The sequence below is a fragment of the Callithrix jacchus genome, chromosome 19 (assembly GCF_049354715.1).
Source record: "Callithrix jacchus isolate 240 chromosome 19, calJac240_pri, whole genome shotgun sequence".
Lineage (NCBI taxonomy): Eukaryota > Metazoa > Chordata > Mammalia > Primates > Cebidae > Callithrix > Callithrix jacchus.
Genome location: NC_133520.1, coordinates 23,465,201 through 23,485,132, shown reverse-complemented (window position 1 = coordinate 23,485,132; position 19,932 = coordinate 23,465,201). Strand labels below are relative to the sequence as shown.

General features: G+C 44.7%; 1 pseudogene; it reads left to right on the top strand.

The window, feature by feature from the left end:
* The first annotated feature begins 16,741 nt into the window (after positions 1-16,741).
* LOC118149591 (U6 spliceosomal RNA) lies at positions 16,742-16,806 on the top strand (annotated as a pseudogene).
* The last annotated feature ends 3,126 nt before the right edge of the window (positions 16,807-19,932 follow it).

The following is a 19,932-nucleotide window of genomic DNA, read 5'->3' as shown; positions in this document are numbered from 1 at the left end:
AGCTTTTTTGAAAGAAGGCCTCCCAAACTGCTCAAGCTTCAGGCCCTCAAAATGCAAATCTGCCCTTGACTGGATATTGGTAAATCCAAATAAGCTCATACTTTATTTTCTCTCACATTTACACACTACAGAGCCTAGTTCAAAGCTTGTTCTTGTTCCTAGGAAATAACGTCAAACACTTCCAGTGAATGGAATGTCTTCCTAAATGACGCACTTGTGAGAATAGCTGGACCTACCTGTCCAAAGGGCAGCTAGCTTCCAGCCAGATTTTCAGAGCTGATATATCAAATTCTAATTCCTTTTACAGAACAGCCAAATAAATATTGTCACTGAAAAATTCTTCACATTAAATGCTGTACAAGCAAAATCATTATACCTTAGAAAATGACTGCATTGAATTAGTAGATTTCTAGTGGTCATTCATTCATTCACTCATTTGATAAATGCACAAAGTCCTTACTATGAGTCAGATATTGGGGGTAAAACATTAACTAAGGCACAGTCCCCTTCTTCAAAGAGTCTAGTGGGGGAGTAAGACATTTAAACAGGCAATGACAATCCATGATTCACACTAAGATCGGGGGTGATGAACACAGCATTTTCGAAGCACTTGGGTGGCGCTCCCATCTCAGCAAGGCAAGTCAGGGAATGCTTCTTGGAAAAGCTGAGTCAACCTCTTGGCAGGGATGCTGGAGCACTGGGTGGGAGAGTGAACTGGATCAAAGGTTCCCAAATCTGGCTGATCATCAGAATCACCTGGGGAAACTTTGAGAGTCCCAGGCCTGCCCCCAGCCTACTGACTCAGAATTTCAGTGGGGTGAATTTCAGGAATCTGTCTCTTAAAAAATAAAAGCATCCCTGGTGGGTTTTTGATCCACCAAATTTGGCAAAGTGGATGACTATGATTTTGGGGAGAAGGGTCAGGGCGGGAAGGGGTAGATAAAGCCTACAGTGGCTGCAGAATGGCCTGTGGAAGAGGCAGAGTAAGGAGGGGCTAAGCCACCAGGTAGGGGGAGGAGACCTTTCAGGCAAGGGGAACAAGAACCTTCTAGTTAGGCTGTTTGAAGGAGCTCAGGCCCTTTTAGAACAGTTATGCGGTATGGCTGGCAGCTCACAGGGCCGCTGGCTAATTCAGGTTCTGAAAACCATTTAGCAACCTGATAGAGACCACAGAGCTGGCTGTGTTTCATGTTGGGAAAAGGGGCAGAAGTGTCCGCACTATGAGACAGGAAGGAAAAGGCTCAGGCTGCCCCTGTGACCCTGCAGGGACTTTGGTCCCCTGAAGGCTTTGCACTAGTCCAACTTCCAATGCTCTGGTTTAAGAGACCTCCTTGCATCATTTGCCTTTCCTTTTCTCTCTCTTTTTTTTTTTTGAGACAGTCTTTCTGTGTTGCCCAAGCTGTAGAGCAGTGGTGCGATCACAGCTCACTGCATCCTTGATCTCCTAGGCTCAAGCAATCCTCCCAGCTCAGCCCCCGGAGTAGCTGGGACCACAGGCATGCACCACCATACATTTTTGTATTTTTTGTAGATACGGGTTTTCACCATGTTGCCCAGGCTGGTCTCAAATTCCTGGGCTCAAGCAATCTTCCCTCCTTGGCCTCCCAAAGTGCTGGGATTATAGGCGTGAACCACCACACCGAGCCTTTTTTAATGCATATATATTTTTTATTATACTTTAAGTTCTGGGATACATGTGCAGAACGTGCAGGTTTGTCATATGCCATGGCGGCCATCTAGGTTTTAGGTATTGGTCCTAACGTTGTCCCTCCCCTTGTCCCCCACCCTTTCCTTTTCTTTTTCAATTTTTTATTTTTTAGAGATGGTGTCTCACTATGTTACCCAGGCTGGTCTCCAACTTCTGGGCTCAAGCATTCCTCCTGCCTTGGCCTCCCCAATAGCTGGTACTGCGGGTACAGGCCAACACACCTGGTTCCTTTTCTTTTTCTAATAACAGCATTACTTAATGTACTTTACATGCCATAAAATTCACCCTTTTAAAATGTACATTTAAGTGGTTTTTAGTATATTCACAGTTGTGCAGCCATCACCACTACCTATTTATTTATTTATATTTTTCATAAAGACAGGGTTTCACCAAGTTGGTCAGGCTGGTCTTGAACTCCTGACCTCAGGTGATCCACTCGCCTTGGCCTCCAAAGTGCTTGGATTACAGGTGTGAACCACCACACCCAGCCTACCACTACCTAATTTTAGAACATTTCATCACTCCAAAAAGAAACCTGCACCTATCAAGTCACTTCTCATTTCCCCACCCCATCCCCATTCCCATCCCCAAGCAACCACCAATCTGCTTTCTATTCTCTATAAATTTGACTATTCTGGACATTTGATGTAAACAGAATAATAATACAATAATAAAAGCCTGCCTGGTGTCTGGCTTCTTTTGCTTGGCATGTTTTTAAAGTTCATCCATGTCGTATATATCAGTACTTCATTCCTCTTGGTGGCTCAGTCACCTTCCATTGTGTGGATGTGGTTTATTCATCTTGACCAACATTCTGATGGTTTCTACCTTTTGGCTGTTAGGAATAACATTGCTATGAACATTTGTGTACAAGTTTCTGCATCGACATAGGTTTTTAATTCCCTTGGATATACATGTAGGAGTGAACTTTCTGGATCTTGCTAGTATAAATTAACATATTCTCAGGTACATAATAAGTGGCCACTGAGCCAGTGAGTGCATTCTTTTCTGTCCTATCAAAAAGAAGATCAGAACAGTTGATTCACTTGGAACAGACAACATGTACTTTTACTGTCTTGCCCCAGGGCTATGTTAATGCTCCTGCTCTTAGTATAATATAGTCCTGAGAGACATGGACTGGCTGGATACTGATGACATCATGCTAAAGGAACCAGCTGAGCGAGAATTGACCAGTGCATCAGAGACCTCTGTAACATGTATTCCAGAGCATAGGAGAAAAATGCTATGTTAGACCTCAGAGGTCTAACATATCAGTGACATTTTTAGGGGTCCAGGGGTCTGGGACATGCTGAGACTACTCCTCAAAGGAAAGAATATATTATTGGATCTTGTACTTCCCATCACAAGGAAGGAAGCCTACTACCTGGTAGGCCTCTTTGAGTTCCAGAGGCAACATATTCCAAAAGTGGGAATATCGCTTTAACTCATACTCGAGGTGACATGAAAACCTGTCCATTTTAAGTGGGGTCAAGCGTAGAAAAGGGCCCTGTTAAGAATAAGATCTTGTCTTGAAAAAACAGTCAGAGAATTTGCCCAGATTCATTCAGATAGCAAGTTGTGATCTGAGCTCAGAATCTAGAAGCTGAGTTCTTACCTTTTTTTAACCAATTCTCTATCGATGGAAGCAAGTTTTTTTCAAATTTTTCTATTATATTGATTTTGATCTCTATTGTTAAAAATTTCAGGCTAGGCACGGTGGCTCACGCATATAATCCCAGCACTTTAGGAGGCCGAGGTGGGTGGGTCATGAGGTCAAGAGATCAAGACCATCCTGGTCAACATGGTGAAACCTCGTCTCTACTAAAAATACAAAAATTAGCTGAGCATGGTGGTGCACGCCTGTAGTCCCAGCTACTCGGGAGGCTGAGGCAGGAGAATTGCTTGAACCCAGGAGACGGAGGTTGCGGTGAGCTGAGATCCCGCCATTGCACTCCAGTCTGGGTAACAACAGCAAAACTCTGTCTCAAAAAAAAAATTTTTTTTCAGTTATAAAGCAGATGAATATTCTTTTTTTTTTTTTTTTTTAAATCTTGGCCAGGTGGGTCTCAAACTCCTGACCTCAGATGATCTGCCCACCTCAGCCTTCCAAAGTGCTGGGATTATAGGCGTGAGTCACTGCACCTGGCCTAGATGAATATTCTTATAGGTAAGTATATAATCACATTTCCGATTATTTCCTTAAGATGAATTACTGGACATAGAAATCGTGGGTCAAAAGGTATGCACATGTGTGTAGCTTTGGATGCTTCTTGCCAGTGCTCTGCCGAAGGTTGTAGCCATTCCCACTTTTGTCAGTAACACAGGAGAAGGTCCATTTCCTGCATCATTGCCAACCCTGGGTCTTATCTTTCTCTCCCCACCTGCTCCCACTGCATAGGGAGAATGATACCACTTTATTTTGCATATGTACGATTACCAGTTAGATTTGCCCATGTTGTGCAGGTCTGTTTTCCAGCCACCCCTTTGGCTTCCGCTGGTGTTTATCATTCTCAGATCTGATTGCCTTCACCCGACCCCTCTCATCGGAAATATTTATCTCTTGTGCAACAGACTCACACAGAGCTATCTTGAATTTTAAAATAACAATAATTTTAGGGTAAGAAATTAGATCTTGAGTAATTTTTCTATTTTAGAAAAGCTAGGGGCGATATAGGAAGGAGTGATCATTGGACCTTCTGTGTGACTCTCCAAGTGGCTATGACCTAAGAGTGTCTCGTTCTGAAAAATTCCCCAGAGTGTGCATGGAAAGGGGAGGGAGGTCCCTTCATAAAATATACTTCCAGGGCCATAATTTTCAACTTAGCCGCTGTTGGAGGGCTTTCCTGTTCTTCCTTTGCTCCTCAACCTAGCCCTGTGTGGGAGCACAGCTGATAAACTGGCCCCAGCATATTTGAAAGAAGCATAGGGCCAGGCATGGTGGCTCACAGAGGCCGAGGTGGGTGGATCACAAGGTCAGGAGTTCAAGACCAGCCTGACCAACATGGTGAAACCCCATCTCTACTAAAAAGACAAAAATTAGCCTGGAGTGGTGGCAGGCACCTGTAGTCGCAGCTACTCGGGAGGCTGAGGCAGGAGAATCACTTGAACCTGGCAGGCGGAGGTTGCAGTAAGCCAAGATCGCACCACTGCACTCCAGCCTGGGTGACAGAGCGAGCTCCTTCTCAATAAATAAAATTAAATTAAATTAAAATAAAAAAAGAAAGAAGCATATACATATATATATAGTTAGTTAGTTAGTTTGTTTGTTTGAGATGGAGTCTCAAAGATTAGGAGACCAGGTGTGGTGGCTCATGCCTGTAATCCCAGCACTTCGGGAGGCCGAGATGGGTGGATCACCTGAGGTCAGGAGTTTTAAACCAGCCTGGCCAACATGGAGAAACCCCTGTCTCTACCAAAAATACAAAAATTAGCTGGACGTGGTGGCAGGTGCCTGTAATCCCAGCTACTCAGGAGGCTGAGGCAGGAGAACTGCTTGAACCTTGGAGGCAGTGAGGATGGCACCACTGCACTCTAGCCTGGACAACAGAGCAAGGCTTCATCTCAAATAAATAAATTCATTTTAAAAATAGGAAATCATCCGGGTATGGTGGTACATGCTGTAATCCCAGCTACTCAGGAGGTTGAGGCACGAGAATCACTTGAACCTGGGAGGTGGAGGTTACAGTGAGTCAAGATCTCACCATTGCACTCCATCCTGGGCAACAAGAGTGAAATTCCATCTAAAAAAAAAAGAAAAAGAAACATTATGAGGTAACAACAGCAGAAAGAAAAATAATTAAACCAATAGAAATTCCTTCCACTGTCCTCTCAAATAATTGCTATTTATATTTTGCCAATTTTGGTTTTCAGATCTTTTCATTAAACATTTTGTATAATAAATTTACATACTCTATTATTTTCCAGTAATAAATCTTGAATGTCTTTCTAGCTTTCCAGTTGTCAATAAATGTTCATCTATATCATCACTTTTTAAAAGACAGCTTTTGTAGAGACTGGGTCTTGCTATGCTGCTCAGGCTGCTCTTGAACTCCGGCCTCAAGTGATTCTCCTTCCTTGGCCTCCCCTGGGATTACAGGCATGAGCCACTGTGCTCAGCCTACATTGTCATTTTTAATGAGTTAACTGTTATTAAATTTCATTATATGGATCATTTTAAGTAATTTAGTTAATCCCTTATTTGTGGACTTTTATTTCTTAGTGTTTTGTTTTGTTTTTTACTAAAATAAGCGAGAGTAACAATACTGAGGCTATGTGCAGTGGCTCATGCTTATAATCCCAACATTTATTAATAAGGTTATAATCTTTGGGAGGCCAAGGCAGGAGGATTGCTTGAGCTCAGGAGTTTGAGCCCAGCCTGGGCAATGTAGTGAGGCCCCATCTCTACAAAAATTTAAAAATTAGCCTCATGTGGTGGTGTACACCAGTAGTCTCAGCTACTCAGGAGGCTGATGTGGGAGGATCGCTTGAGCCCAGAAGGTCAAGGCTGCAGTGAGCCATGATCATGCCACTGGATTCCACCCTGATGACACAGTGAGACCTTTTCTCAAAAAAAAAAGAGTGCCAATATTGTACATACATATTTGTATACTTGTCCAGTATTCCTCTAGGATAAGTCCTAAAAAGTAGGGTTACTAACTCAAAGAGCATGCACATTTTTACGGTTTCTGAGATGAACTCTTAATGGTCCAAACATTTCCTGAACTACTTTATCTCCACAATAGAGTTCTAGTTATTGGTTTTCACTCAATCATGTTCATGCTGAAATGAGCAAGAAGTCACAGGTTCTCTTTGGGAGAATGATTAGTTCTACAAGCAAGGATATTACTTGAGAAAGATAAATTGAAAACAAGAGAGGAATGGAAGGTGAGGAGTTTATCTAGAACGTGAAGAAGCAGATCTGTATGCAGGGGAGAGCCTGAGCTTCTAGAAGCTTCCATGTGACTTGGCCTCTGCTTAATAGCAGCAGCAGTCCCATGGCTCCTGTTTAAACCTATCTACACTTGCACCATCCTGTCTGATGGAATAAATGACAGCACTGGAAGATGAGCCATATCAGAGACGGACGTGTGCCTGGCACAGACATGCACTTACTGTCCTGTACAGAAGACCAAAAACATAAACAAGAGAAGAATCCTCTGTAGCAACATCAGCAACCGTCTTCACTGTAGCCCTTGCTCTCTTAAGCCAACAGGGGTAAAATCGAGCTCACTGTTCTTTCCCATGGGCTCTTGCTCCTATATCCCTATCTTCAATTAGCGGCATCACCATTACTTAGCAAGCCTAAGCAAGAAATCTATGATGTCTCCTTCTCCTTTAACCCCAACATTGAAGGAGCCAATTATTTGGATGTATCTTATCCTCAGTGTCTTTTTTTTCCATTCTCCTTACAGCCCTGGATGGAGCCTCCATTGTCTTTTGCCTGAGAGAAGGTGGCAGTCTCCAGAATGTGTCTCCCTATGGAGGTTTCAGAACCTTCTGATGGTTCCATCATCTGCAGCTGATGCTTCCACTCCTCAGTAAGGCGTTAAGGCTTTTCCAAAATCTGTCCCTAGCCTTGCTTTTCAGCTGCATCCCGGTGCTTCCCTTCTTGTGCTCCAGATACTTGGACTTCCCCAGCAATTGCTTCCCTGTGCTTCTCTTCTGGTGTTTTTTTCCCCACTGTCCTCTGTCCTCACACTGACTGCTTCTCCTCCTTTTCCCAGCCTGCTGAACTCCTCTCATCCTCAAAAGCCAATACAAATATTAATTCTCTGTAGCTTTCTCCTGACAGAACCAATCATTCTCTCTTCTGTGTTCCCATAGCATTTTGCCTAACTGTTAGAGAAGCATTTAGCATGGTATCAGATGCCTCCTGATAGACTGGGAGTTCAGAGGACATGAAGTGTGTCTCACTCATCTTGGATACCGAGGGTGTAGCCAAATTCCAGACATATGGGAGAGGCTTAGTAAATATTGATTGAATTGGATTAGGTTAGAGATAGATCCAGGTCACTGACTCTTATCCAATGTCTTCTTTTTTTCTTTTTTTTTTTTTCTTTTGAGATAGTCTTGCTCAGTTGCCCAGGCTGGAGAGCAGTAGCACAATATTGGCTCATTGCAGCCTCCACTTCCCAGGTTCAAGCTCTGCTCATGCCTCAGCCTCCTAAGTCACTGGAATTACAGGCATGCACTACCACGCCTGGCTAATTTTTGTATTTTTAGTGGAGATAGGGTTTCGCCATGTTGGCCAGGTTGGTCTTGAACTCCTGGCCTCAGGTGATCCGCCTGCCTCGGCCTCCCAAAGTGCTGGGATAACAGCACCACACCCAGCCCCAAGATCTTTTATATTATCCCAAAGTGAATATTTGCACAGCAAGGGGGCCATTACCAGAAGGCAGAATGGGCCAATCTCCCACTCTTCCTTTTCATTTCTGTTACCCACTGAAATTCCATTGGAAATTAATTCTTTTGTGTATGATATTGTCTCTAGTCACATTGCAAATATCCCTCTGCTGAGCATTCTAGGGATAAAAAAATTACAAATATCCCTGAGGGGGATTAAGATTTTAAGGTATTATCATAAAGATTAACCCTACTAAAATTTTTGGGCTGAAAATGAACTTAGAAGTTGTTACTCCTAGGCTGGGCACGGTGGCTCACACCTGTAATCCCAGCACTTTGGGAGGCTGAGGTGGGTGGATCACTTGAGGTCAGGAGTTTGAGACCAGCCTGGCCAACATGGTGAAACTCCATGTCTATTAAAAATACAAAAAAATTAGCCAAGCATGGTGGCTTACACCTGTAATCCCAGCTACTCGGGAGGCTGAGGCAGGAGAATTGCTTGAACCCAGGAGGCAGAGATTGCAGTAAGCCAAGATCGTCCCATTGCACACCAGCCTGGGCAACAGAGCGAGACTCCATCCAAAAAAAAAAAAAAAAAAGAAGTTGTTACCCCTTTCTAAAGAAACAACTAGCCTACAGGGGCTACCTGCAGAGGGAGTAGGCATCAGGTGTGTTAACAGGAACGCTGAGAGGAGACAGTCACAGAGCAGGGGCTAAGGGGGATGGGAAGGGCCAGTTCTGTGTGAGGTACCACGGAGGGAGGTATGGGGTAGTGCAAGTGCTCTGATGCTTGGGAAGCAGATGTGCAGCTGGGCAGGAAATCAGATCGTGGGAGAGGGGAGGAGCAAAGACAAATTCTTTCTACTTCCCAATTCGGTCAAGTGTCTTCCCTGTGTAGAGTGATGATTCTTAGTAAAGATCCTGACTTCCAAACACTTCTGGTAGATCCTTTTTTGCTACAGTGCCAGAAAATTCTCAGGTAATTTTCCAATTTTAATTCACTTTCATCTTAAAAATAAATACATGCCTTGTGGCATTTTTAAGAGGGGTGGGTGTTTGATGAAATAAAATGAGTGACAACAGGGTGTCACAACTCCAGAAAGGTTTTGTATCGCTGGTTTAGAGATTCCCGGTGAGTAGGAGTTTGATGAACTGAAAAATGAGATGGCTTCCAAATCACTCTGCCCTACTATGCTGATTTAAAACACATAACCTGCCTACACGGCTGAAAAGCTCCCAGCCCTGGGGTGAATGAACCCTGCAAAGCTACTCCTTGGCACTCACCCAGCAGTTTGCAAAAGGCAGTGAAAGGAAATGTTCACAGTCAATTGATAGCCACGGGACCCTTAGGGAGCTAGAGTGAGGGACGGGACCAGCCAAGGCCATTTGGACGGGCATCCAGGTTACCGCACAAAAGCCTTCCTGGGAACTCTCAGGACAATGACGGTTTGGAGCCTGGCTTCACATTTCACTTTAAAAGAGGCCACCACCTAAGTGGGTTGAGGTGATCCTTTCTGGCTCTCTCTAGTCAAAGGTTCATAGTGCCCAGCAGAAGAGTGAAAAAGGCAAATCAGCCTTATTTGCATGTATTTATTTGGGGGCCTGACTCTGAGGCAACATTTAGTGGTGCCTTTCAGGACTGGAAGAGGCAGAAAATTCCTGCTATATTTGAAAGCAATTCATGACTTACTTTCACATTTTTTAGCTCTGGATTATGTAGGGTGCTGATATATTCAATTATTGCCTTGGATTAAGATTTCAAATTGTGATCTTTCTATTTCCCAAAAAAGAGAGCTTGAGGAGTTCATTAGGCCAGGATTCTTCTTCTTTTGAAAGACAGCCAAGCAGATGGTATTGCTAATGTGTAGACACCTGCACAGATGTCCTGGTGAGGCCCAGGCGACATCTGTGGCTTTTCTTCATGCCCAAGGAATAACTTACCTTTCCTCTCTGATTGTTCCTCTTTTAAAATTCTGAATAGCTGCTAATGAAGGGGATAAGGATAACGCAGGCCCGGGCTTTTAAAACACTTTTAAAACTAACAAAACCCTCTTTCAATTGAAATCCGTATCTAACTTCAGTATGTAAAATAAAAAAAGAAAGGCCAGGTGTAGTAGTTCATGCCTGTAATGCAGCACTTTGGTAGGTAGAGGTGAGAGGACTTCTTGGGGCTAGGAGTTCAAGACCAACCTGGACAATATAGCAAGACTCTGTCTCTACAAAAAAATACAAAAGATTGCCAGGTGTTGTGGTGCACACACCTGTAGTCCTATCTACTCAGGAGGCTGAGTCAGGAGGATCTCTTGCTTTTTGAGACAGAGTCTCATTTTGCCCAGGCTGGAGTACAGTGACGTGATCTCAGCTTACTGCAGCCTCTGCCTCCCAGGCTCAGGTTTCTCCTCCCTCAGCTTTTCAAGTAGGCTGGGATTACAGATGTGCACTACCACGCCCATCTAATTTTTGTATTTTTAGTAGAGACAGCGTTTCACCATGTTGGCCAGGCTGGTCTCAAACTCCTGACTTCAAGTGATCCGCCCACCTTGGCCTTCCAAAGTGCTGGGATCACAGGTGTGAGCCACCATGCCTGGTCGTCAAGAGGATCTCTTAAGCCCAGGAGTTGGAGGCTCCAGGGAGTTATGATCATGCCACGACATTCCAGCCTGATATATTCAATTATTGCCTTGGATTAAGATTTGCCTTGAGCAACAGAGTAAGACCTCATCTCAAAAAAAAAAAAAAAAAAAAGTAGAGTAGGGGGGTTGGGTGCAGTGGCTCACATCTTATAGTTCCAGCACTTTGGGAGGCCAGGAGTTCAAGACCAGCCTCACCAACATGGTAAAACCCCATTTCTACTAAAAATACAAAAATTAGCCAAGCATGGTGGCACACACGTGTAATCCCAGCCACTCAGGAGGCTAAAGCAAAAGAATTGCTTGAATGTGGGAAGTGGAGGTTGCAGGAGCCAAGATCGTGCCACTGTATGCCAGCATGGGTGACAGAGCAAGACTCTGTCTCAAAATAATAATTAAAAAAAACAGTAGTTATTCTTTGGTTAAACTGGGATGGAGACTTGGCATTCTTTGGTTTAAATGAGATGGGGACCTGGAGTCTTGACCTCCTCGCTTCCAGCCCCTGGGAAGCAAATCTGTCATAAGTTCCAGAATGCTGCCATCATCCCGATCGGAATTTCTCAATCTCCAAGAGAAATTTTGTCATCTGGCACTTCAATGGCTATTTTAAAATGTTACAACAGATTTGGCAAGGTCCCAACAGGAGGGGCAGGCACCTATATCTGGGCTTGGAAGCCAGTGGTGTGACATGAGGGAGTCCAAGTGGCCACTGCCAGCTCTGCTCTGGGGACTGCCAGCTTCCCGTCCTGCTTGCTGTCTATATCACATAGAGTGCCCAGTTGAGAAAGGCCTTAGGAAGAGCCAGAGAGTGCCAAAGAACAGAAAGAGTATGACACATGCCTCTCTTAAGTCTGACAGCGTGGCAGCCTTACTTTCCCAGCTGATTAAGGACACCTCCCACCAAGCTGGTTGCCTGCTGAAGCCTGTCTTGAAAACTGACAGTAGATGGCTGTGACTACCCAGAGCTTTTTCCCTAGCAGTTAATGAACACACAGCAGACGTGTACATACATGCAATACCTTGGAATCATCCCAGAAGCTCCAGGTCAGTTCTCCCTGTCTGAACAGCCCTGTCTAGCTGGGCCACACAAGCAATTTCCACACTGGGGCCACTAAGTAATCCAAAACAATTGTTCCTTGGGATTTTTCTGGAAAAGCGATAGAAAGGGCCCTGCCTCGGTGAGCAGAAGGAGCTGATTCAGTATTGGAAACAAAGATAACTGAAATGCATTCTTTGGAATCTGATAAAACCTCTTCCCAGGACAAGAAAGGCATGAAGTCAGGCCTGAGCTTTGGGGCTCATTTCAGGTACATGCTGGCTTTAGCGTCGGAGGAAAAGCCATTATCCCCGTCTTCTTAATTTCCCTCAGCCTGTCAGCCCTAGTAGGCTTACCATGCTCTCTGTGCGGCCTGAGACAAACTCACTAAACGTCCTGTTCTCTGAAAAATGATCCATCCAGGAGGGCACAGGCCAAGAGTATTTCTCTTTTTGGTATCAGGGACAGGTTGTGATGCTGCCGTGATCGAAGGCAAGAGTTCCTCAGGTGAGCGGCAGCGTGGCTAGAGCCCTGGTGAGGAGGCTTCGGTTAGTGTGCGGGCTGGTTATTTCACTGCCTCCACCCTGTCTTCATTGCTCCTAGGCATCCAGAGCTCCGTGGTGTAACATGCATCCTGGAATAGTCCCAACATCCCTGCTCCAGGACTTGCTGGACACAGACTCACTTGTGATTTGGTTGGAAAAGTCACTCTTCACCTCCTGTTCTAAGTTCCTGGGAAAAAGGAATCATGCAGCCTAGATTTACGTGTCTACATTTTCTGGTGATCATGAGTGACTGATTTGAGCAATAAGTATATGACTGAGAGGCCCCTGCCAGACATTTGTGGAGCGGATTGCTGAAGCTTGGTTAGTTAAGCAATACGCTAGAAATTGGGAGGTCATGACTTTTGCTACCCTGCCACACTCTCTTCAGCCAGTTGTTTCTTCTATGTTCTGCCTTTAGAAAATGGGGATAAGCTATCTCTGAGATTGTTTTAAGAAGAGACGCTAATGAAAATGACTGCCAAGTGCCTCTCTAAAGAGAAAGTACCATAGGCATAAGTGCTTTACGTGATGAAATTCAATCTTTTTCCTCCCTTTGCAACCTCAACCATGGAATCAATAATGTTTTTCCAAGTGCAGTGTCCCCAGGACAAAATGTGAATCAGTTTCCTGAGCTTGGCAGCACTCAGATGGGGAGCAGCCCCTGCCCTCTGGGGCGTGGTGTCCTGAACTGCAGCTGGCTTTGCTGCTATAAGTGCCCATCTTATCCTAGGATTCCAGCCAAGATGCCAGGGTTGCAAATTTCTCTAATTTCAGAGGAAGCTTTGTTTAGGGGTTGAGTCTTCTCAATGGCTTTTGCCATCTATCTCCATTTTATTTTCTCTTTTATTGAGTACCTATTGTACCCCAGGCACTGTGCTGAATGCATTCACCTGCGTTATCTTGTTTAATCCTCTGAGCAGCTCGGCAAGGGAGGTGTCATTACCATTCCTATTTTACCTGATGAAATAGACACTTGGGGGGAGTGAAACAAGTTAGCAAGGTAACACAGAAAACAAGGGGCAAGGCCAGGATTCCAACCCAAGCTCATCATGCTTCCTTTCCCACAGTTGCCCTACATTCAGACACTCCTGTTTAAAAGCCAATCAAGCTACAGTTTGAGAAAGCACTAACTAGCTGAGCGTGGTGGCTCATGCCTGTAATCCCAGCACTTTGGGAGGCTGAGACGGGCAGATCACAAGGTCAGGAGTTCAAGACCAGGCTGGCCAAGATGGTGAAACCCCGTCTCTACTAAAAACACAAAAATTAGCTGGGCGTGGTGGTGTATACCTATAATCCAAGCTACTTAGGAGGCTGAGGCAGAAGAATTGCTTGAACCTGGGAGGCAGAGGTTGCAGTGAGCCAAGATCGCACCACTGCTCTCCTTGGGTGACAGAGCGAGACTCTGCCTCAAAAAAAAAAAAAAAAAAAGGAAAAGAAAGAAAGCACTAACTAGAGAGTTCAAGATGGTGTAGTGGGGTTTTCTGCCCACACCTATGGGGAAGATGCTGTAGGCATCTTGGGTACTACCTGTCTTAGAGGATGAGGATGAAGGGATTGGGGTCCATCCCCCTTCACCTGGTCCTGAACCCCAGTGCCCAGGCCTGCATGTTCTCAGAGCATTTCCTGCCCATTTGAAATGCAGAGCATCCAGGTTGTCACTGCTACAGCAGGGCCCCCTCATGCACTGCATCATAGTCAACATGAGCATCGATATTCATTTCAGCTCAGTCATCCGGCCTTGTAAGAGATGCCCACATGCTGAAGGCCTTCCCGCAGTTCTGCACTGAACTCTTCATGTGGTCCCATCTAGTAGTGAGTACGAGTGATAAGTGCAAGAAACAGAGCAGTGGAGAGGACACTTCTCATGCTTCTTGCTGTTCTTTTTGTTCTTTTTTTGGAGATGAAGTCTTGCTCTGTCACGCAAGCTGGAGTGCAGTGGTGCAATCTCTGCTCACTGCATACTCTGCCTCCTGAGTTCAAGCGATTCTCCCACCTCAGCCTCCCAAGTAGCTGTGACCACAGGCATGTGCCGCCACAACCAGCTAATTCTTGTGTACTTAGTAGAGACGGGGTTCCATCTTTTTGGCCAGGCTGGTCTTGAACTCCTGACCTCAAGTGATCCTCCTGCCTTGGCCTCCCGAAGTGCTGGGATTACAGGTGTGAGCCACTGTGCCCAGCCATTGCAGTTCTCTATACAGAGAAAAAAGTACTGATGACTAGTCCTTGTATCAATGAGAGCTGAGATGTAGAACAAAGTGGAGCTGCCTATAGATCAACTGATTTTTTACCGAAATAAGGGGAGGGTCCTTTCTGACAGTTTTGCTTGGGGATTGGGGGAGAGACTACAGCTTGCTGCATATTTGTTTCCCTCTTAATTATAAAACTCCAAGTTTATATGGAGCAAAGTACCCAGCAAATGTCTACATTTCCAAGCTTTCCTGGCCACTGAGATGTAACGGAATATTACATGTAAAAACGTCAAGAAGGCTACTGAGAGGGAGCTCCTCTACTCAGATGACCAACTTTTTGTTGCTTCGCTTGTCCCTCTCCCTTTGTCCTGCAGCCTGGAATACAGATGTGATGGCTGACATGCCACTGCCCTCTTAAACCATGAGGTAGCCTTGGGGATGGAAGTCAGTGCTAAGGATGGTGCTGAAGAAAGCCAGAAGCAGCTTGGGTTCCTGCTGACTTCATGGAGCCACCATTCCTTCCCAGCACTTAATTCCCCTGGAATTCTTTTCCATGAGAGAATAAACCTTGCTTTCTGTTGTATAAAGTCTAACTTATTCCTAACTGACAGATTGTTTGATAGAGGTACCTGGAATTTCTAGCTAGTCAAGGTCACCTTAGCCCTGTTTTATCTACTTCCTAAAAGTCACACACCTAAGTCTTATAGTCTGTGCACAAGTTACATGATCATCTGTAGAAGGGTAGGTATGGAGACCTTTTAGGTAATACTAAATAAATGCCTGAATTCTATCTTTTGTGGAACATGTATATTGATTACCTACACACACCGGATACCACACTAGACACTCTCGGGTCTACTCTCAGGACACTTACAGGAAATTTAAATAGAGTGAGATGGCTGGGTGCAGTGGCTCACACCTGTAGTCCCAACACTTTGGAAGGCCGAGACAGGTACACTGCTTGAGGCCAGGAATTTGAGACCATCCTGGGCAACATAGTGAGATCTTGTCTCTACAAGAATTTTTTTTTTTAAGTTAGCCAGGTGCAGTGGCATGTACCTGGAGTCCCAGCCACTTGGGAGGCTGAGGCAAGAGGATCACTGGAGCTCAGGAGTTTAAGGCTGCAGTGAACTATGATCACGCCACTGCACTCCAGCTTACGCAACAGAGTGAGACCCTATCTCTAAAACAAAGTGAGATGTGCACTGTAAAGACGTGCTCTAACAAAGAGGGGTTCCCTGAACTAGTCTTATAGAGGCTTCCAAGAAAACACTGGGCCTATTGGGCAAATCGCTGCCGGTCAGACATAAAGTAACCAAACGAAGAGCTTTTTGTAGATGATATACAATCCCTTTTAATGGGCTACAGTTGTCTTTCCAAATAGCCTATGACCCAACAGCTGATTCTTGCTAAGGTTGCAATGATCAATACTGACAGCCACTCCATTACCGTACCCACAGTTTAGAAGGTAGATTGTATTTTTCCTCCTTTTCCTTTTACTGCACTCTTTATTCCCTCCCAGAGTCTAGAATAAGGGGAAAAAAATGTGTCTGGATCAAGAAGTCTGATTATGGACCAAGAGTAGATTTGGGGAAGTTCAGACTGGTTGTGGATCTGCACAGTCAGTATGTGGTCCTAGGCCTCAGTCCTGGCAGAGAGGTGGCGCCGGGCAAGGGAGTTTCCCCAGTGATCAGTGGTCTCTAGGGTCACTCTCAGACCTCATCAGATCCAGGCAGCTCTAGGTCTGCTGCCTTCTGCCCTGAACCCAAGCTCTAAGTTTTTGTTTACTTTCAAAATGAGACTGTATTTGATTATAAGTAAAAGAAACCAACTGAAGCCAGCTTAAGCACAAAAGGGTAAGTCAGAGGGCAGGTAAGGATTTTCGTTTTGCATCCAGCGGCAGGAAAGCAGAAATGTCTGAGGAAGATATCAAAGTCATACATGAGAAGGTATCAGGAATCCCCAGTCCACATGATCATAAATAAATAGTGCTCATGACCGGGTGCAGTGGCTCATGCCTGTAATCTCAGTACTATGGGAGACCGAGGCGGGTGGATCGCCTGACATCAGGAGTTCACGACCAGCCTGGCCAACATGGTGAAACCCCATCTCTACTAAAAATACAAAATTAGCCAGGCGTGATGGTGGGCACCTGTAATCCTAGCTACTCGGGAGGCTGAGACAAGAGAATTGCTTGAACCTGAGAGGTAGAGGTTGCAGTAAGCCAAGATTGCACCATTGCACTCTAGCCTGTGTGACAAAAGTGAGACTCTGGCTCAAAAAATAGATAGATGATAAACAGCAAATATACTAAAATTGGAATAATACAGAGAATATTAGCATGGCCCCTGCATAAAATAAAAATGTTTTTAATAAAAAAAAAAAAAAGATAGCCGGGCACGGTGGCTCACGCCTATAATCCCAGCACTTTGGGAGGCCAAGGTGGGTGGATCACGAGGTCAAGAGATCAAGACTGGACCAATCCAAGATGGCCGATCGCTAACATCTCAGGACTGCAGCTCTCAGTGAAGGCGCGGAGAACTAGAAGACTCCACACTTTCAGACAAATTCTGGTCGTTCACGGAGCAGAAGATCCCCAGTGGAGGAATCACACGGGTTGCTAGCACGACTTTCGTGGCCGGCACGGCAGCTCTCGGCGCAGAGTAAACAGGTTCGGAGGACCCACAAGGGCCCTCAGCACGACACCAGAGCCCGTGACGGCACCTCGGCGCGACAGCACTCAGCGCAGAGTAAATGGGACCGGCTCCCCTTCTGAGGTTTGGAGCCCCGGGAAGGCAGAGTAGCCCACTACGGACACAAGAAGGAAGCCAGACAGGAGAATCCTGGGCAGAAAAGCACCATCAGTTTTAAGCCGCTTCTCTGGCCCTGGGAACTAACAACCTGGACGCCCACTCAAGAGACCTAATCTGAAAGTTGGTAAATTCAAAGACGACAGGAGGATAAATTTCCAACGACGGGAAGAAACCAGCGTAAAAAAGCTGAGAATACTCAAAGTCAGAACTCCTCTCCCTCTAAAGATGATCACAGTTCCACATCAACAATGGAACAAGGCTTGATGGAGAACGAGCGCATCCCAATGCTAGAATATCGCTTCAGGGAATGGATAATAACAAACTTCAGTGAGTTAAAAGAACATGTTGTAGCCCAACGTAAAGAAACTAGGAACTTTGAAAAAAAGTTTGATGAAATCCTATTGAAAATAGACAACTTAGAGAGGAGTATGAGTGAAATAATGGAACTGAAGAATACAATACAGGAACCTCCGAGAAGTATGCACAGGTTTAAACACTCGAATTGTTCAAGCAGAAGAAGGGATATCAGAGGTCAAAGTCCAACTTAATGAAATAAAACGCAAAGAAAAGATTAGAGAAAAAAGGATAAAAAGGAATGTGGGACTATGTGAAAAGACCAAATCTACGTTTGATAGGTGTACCTGAATGTGATGGAGAGAATGAATCCAAGATGGAAAATACCCTTCAGGATATTATTCAGGAAAATTTTCCTAAACTAGCAAAGCAGGTCAATATTCAACCCCAGGTAATACAGAGAACACCACAAAGATATTCCTCAAGAAGAGCAACCCCAAGGCACATAATCGTTAGATTCACTAGGGCTGAAATGAAGGAGAAAATACTAAGGGCAGCCAGAAAGAAAGGTCAGGTTACCCACAAAGGCAATCCAATCAGACTTACAGCAGATCTCTCAGCAGAAACTCTACAAGCCAGAAGAGAGTGGGGGCCAATATTCAACATCCTCAAAGAACAGAACCTTCAGCCCAGAATTTCATATCCAGCCAAACTAAGCTTCACAACTGAAGGAAAAATAAAATCTTTTATGAACAAGCAAGAACTCAGAGATTTTATTACCACCAGGTCTGCTTTACAAGAGCTTCTGAAAGAAGCATTACACATAGAAAGAAACAACCAGTATTAGCCTTTCTAAAAATATACCAAAAAGTAAAGAGCACCAACATAAAGAAGAATTTACACCAACGAATGGATAAAACAGCCAGTTAACATCAAATGGCAGTAACCCTAAATTTAAATCGACTAAATCCCCCAATCAAAAGACACAGCCAAAACCCAACGGTATGCTACATCCAGACCCATTTCACATGCAAGGATACACAAAGACTCAAAGGGATGAAGAAAGATTTACCAACCAAATGGAGAGCAAAAATAAATAAATAAATAAATAAAAAGCAGGAGTTGCAATTCTCGTATCAGATAAAATAGATTTTAAAGCAACAAAGATATAGTGGTAAAAGGATCAATGCAACAACAAGAGCTAACGATCCTAACACCCAGATACATAGAGACTTAGACTCAATGAGACAGAAAATTAATAAGGATATCAAGGTCTCGAACTCAGATCCAGAACAAGTAAACTTAATAAATATTTATAGAGCTCTCCATTTCAAATACACAAAATAAACATTCTAGTCAATACCACATCACATGTACTCATAGGTTTAAATGAAACATGCCATTATTAATACCCATTTTTTTTAAGAATAAAGCAATATTTCCACTCACTCTCCCTCTTTCTCTTCCTCTTTCTTCCTCTCCTTTACTCATTTTTTTCTTCTTTCCTTCACTCAAAAAAAAAAGAAATCAACTTGTAAACCTTTAGATCCAGGTCGGCAATGTCTCTCTCATTGCTTGAATTCCTTCCTTCCCTTCCCTCCCTCCTTCCCTCCCTCCCCCCTTCATCCCTTCCTTCATCCCTCCCTTCCTCAAAAAAAAAAGATCAAGACCATCCTGGTCAACAAGGTGAAACCTCATCTCTACTAAAAATACAAAAATTAGCTGGGCATGGTGGTGCATGCCTGTAGTCCCAGCTACTCAGGAGGCTGAGGCAGGAGAATTGCTTGAACCCAGGAGGCAGGGGTTGCGGTGAGCCGAGATTGTGCCATTGCACTCCAGTCTGGGTAACAACAGCGAAACTTCGTCTCAAAAGAAAAGATAAATAATTTGTAAAAGGCCAGGCACAGTGGCTCAATGTTATCCCAGCACTTTGAGAAACTGAAGTGGGAGGAAGAGTTGAGGCCAGCTTGGGTAACATAATAAGATCCTGTCTCTACAAAAAATGGAAAAGTTACCCAGGTGTGGTGCCTCATGCCTGTAGTCCAAGCTACTCGGGAGGCAAAGGTGGGAGAATCGCTAGAGCCCTGAAGCTCGAGACTGTAGCAAGCCATGATGGTGCCACCACACTCCAGCCTGGGAGACAGTGTCCCTATAAAAGAAATAAAAGGGCCGGCATGGGGGCTCACACCTGTAATCCCAGCACTTTGGGAAGCAGAGGAGGGCGGATCACGAGGTCAGGAGATCGAGACCATCCTGGCCAACATGGTGAAATCCCATCTCTACTAAAAATACAAAATTTAGCTGGGCGTGGTGACAGGTGTCTGTAATCCCAGGCTGAAGCAGGAGAATACCTTGAACCAAGAAGGCAGAGGTTG